This window comes from Bremia lactucae, linkage group LG2, assembly GCF_004359215.1.
Source record: "Bremia lactucae strain SF5 linkage group LG2, whole genome shotgun sequence".
Lineage (NCBI taxonomy): Eukaryota > Oomycota > Peronosporomycetes > Peronosporales > Peronosporaceae > Bremia > Bremia lactucae.
In genome coordinates, this window is record NC_090611.1 from 4,024,721 (window position 1) to 4,027,882 (window position 3,162).

A 3,162-nucleotide genomic window follows, 5' to 3' on the forward strand; every position below is an offset into this window, starting at 1 on the left:
GATGATTCGGCCTTAGGCCAACAATGCTTTTAGCATTTAGTGAATCGTTATTATAACGAGTGTCACTCGACGGAGTGCGTGCCGTTCCACCTATTTCTGCTGAGTCGGGCTCAGAATTAATCTTTTTCACATTAGAGTTTTCAAATAGTAAAGTTACTGTTCCATAAAATTTTTGTAACCAATTCTGTTACGATTCACAAATTTTCAAAATGCGCAGAAAAATGCTGCTATAGAAAAAGTAAGCACTGTATACAGTGCATCGTATGAGCTAATTAGGTCAAGTTTATCCAAAAAATCAAGAATAACATGAAAATAAATAAAAACTTATACCGTTATCGAGTCGTTCAAGGAGCAATGCCCGCCAAGCCCTTCGTCTGTGGCAACATCTCAAACCCATCAAGTCCTGGAATAGGTTCAGGAGAAATTACTCTTCACCTTCTGCCATATTCAGATAGTTAAGTGAAAAAGCGCTCCTCAATGACTTGCTTCAATTCCTGATAAGAGTAAAAGTTGATAAAAATATAAAATTTAAAGTCACAGGGAGTTGCTGTTAGAACGATAAAGGTTGCTGCTCCTTGCGCTTTAGTTTCTTGAGCTTTTGTAGTCGTGTTTGAAATCAAATTTTGGACTTCAGTAGTGGCAAATATAAATACGACATGCTCTGGTGGCTCTTCTATAACTTTAAGCAGAGCGTTAAATGCGCTTTTTGACAGCATATGTATTTCGTCAATAATGAAGAATTTTATTGTTCCAAGCAATGGTCGGTCCTTCTAGCTCGTTAGTAAGTGAGTGGGTGAAAGGTAAAAATGTTGATGAGGCTTTAAAAATTAAAAATACTGAAATTGCCCAGCATTTATCGTTGCCACCAGTGAAATTACATTGCTCAATGCTTGCAGAAGACGCAATAAAAGCGGCAGTAAATGATTATAAGAATAAGCAAAAATAATGTCTAAAAATCAACTGCTGGATTTGGGTTTAAATTCTAAATTATTTCTGAAAGCTCTTTTTACGCGTTGGTTATGCTTGGTTATTCCTTCATCAAGATAAGTAAAAACCATATAATTAAAGAACCTCTGTACCTCTCTGGTCACGAAGTTGTGACTTTGTGCGACGTCTCATAAAATGCTGTTTACCAGCCTGAGCTGCTTTTACTTTTCCAGAAGCTGTTAGTTTAAAACGCTTCTTTGCCAGACATGCCAATGTCTAAAACACTGACAGACTCATTCAATGATCCGCGCCAACAGCGCTTTATTTGCCTAGCAAAGGTGGGTTCTTGACTCTCCAAAACTTTGCTATAAACGTTGCGCGTGGCGCCTAAGGTCTTAGACCTCCAATCGACCCATGGCTCATGGTGTTCTAACCAGGCCATACCAAGGATGAGATCATATCTCGAATCCAAATCAAGGACGAGACAGCGTTTCATACTGTCAAAGTCCAGAAACTTTGTACCTTAGTTCAATGGAACTTTGGGATTAGTGACACGAATCCCAGTCGCTAAGCGAACAGTGATTGTATCACCTTCATGCGCTAAGCGCCTTAACGTATTGTTGACTTCCTGCAAGAAAAAGGCGTCGAGCATAATTGCAAGACGCTCCTGAGTCAGTTAAATTTGACCACGGCTTATCAAAGTCCTTTACAGTCGCTTGGGCGACTAGCAAGCCAGGCTTGTACTCTCACCCCGTGCCTTGGAGCACCGAGCTAATTGGGGCTAGGCTCTGTTTATTCTCACCTCCTTGAGCTTCAACAGAGCCTAGGTCTTCCCCAGTAGGGCGCCACGCACCTACGGGGTATTGACGTTTTTCTGCACCGTACCAGATCTCTGGTATAGGTCGGAGTTGGAGCTCTTTCGAGCTTTCCGCGAATTTCGAAGAGGACAAGCAGAGCGTAAATGCTTCATGCTTTCGCACATATAACATCTAAGGATGGGTTTATGCTGTTCCACAGCTTGAAGAGCCTCTTCTCCTTCCTCAACAAGGCTTAAATCCATAGGTTCCGCTCTATTAGCCGGATTCCATGTGCTCGAAGAGCTTGTTCGGTAGACAGGCGTGCTAACGCGAGCAGGCTTAAAGTCAAACTCGGCGCATAGAATTATCGCAACTGCCTCTTCGAACGTAGCCGGATGAGATCGGAACAATTCCGTCCGGGCAACGCCCTCATTGAGACCCCCCATAAAGATGATCTATACAATTGCTTCTTGTACCGGGTCTTAATGCATAGATGCAACGAGAGTTAACAGCTCCTGGACAAAGTACCCTAGGGTTGTTTTACCCTGTCGAGTCGCTAAGAGCCGTGCTCCATGCGAAAAGCCTGATCATGCGGTGCAAACATGCTGGTCATTTGCTGTTTCAGCGAATCTCATGAGGGAAAAGCGTCGGCTATGGACGGGCTGAACGATAGTGCCTACTCCATGGCTCTACCTCCACGTTTGGAAATGGCCATAGCCACCTTTTGCCGTTCTGTTAAGAACAAGGCGGAATCAATGGACATTTCTATCTGCTATATCAAAAAAGGAAGATTTTCTCCCTCTTTTACCACAAATGTTTTCACATTTGCAGTTAGAGGGCGAGCCCTCGGCTCTGAGTCAGGTACAGAGATGTACCGGGTTGGCATAGATACCGCTAAATGGTCCTGTACCTGACCGATCCGGGAGGCTTCGTACCGCATTCCACGTGCTCATATCATAATCGGCGCGTTGCGCTTCTGTCAATTCTGGACCTCGTTTATTTTTGTGAGAAATTGGTCTTGTAAAGACTCAGGCGTAGATTGACTACAAGTGCTATCAGGTGTAGCGGAGCTACCTCACTCCTAAAGTGAGAGGAAGACTTTCAGACTCAGAGAGTCACTTAGTTCTACTGAACTAATGGATTTAACAACTCAGGGATTTATACAAGCTATAAAAGCTTAAGGAATCCTAGTTTAAGGGGTTCCGGATCTCGTAGAACCAAGTGGCAACTAGTGCCCAAGAGGATATTCCTTAGAAAAGCTTTCTATCTCTTACAGATAAATGCGCAAGCCTAAGGAGGGCACTTAACGCCTTAAGATCAAAAGGGAAACTGCACTTTATTTTATTATTTAAATCTAAAAAAAACTTACTGTAACGGGGCACTGCGACTTGTACTGTTTCAGTACAAGTCCACTTCACACTGCTTCAGATGTGAGTGG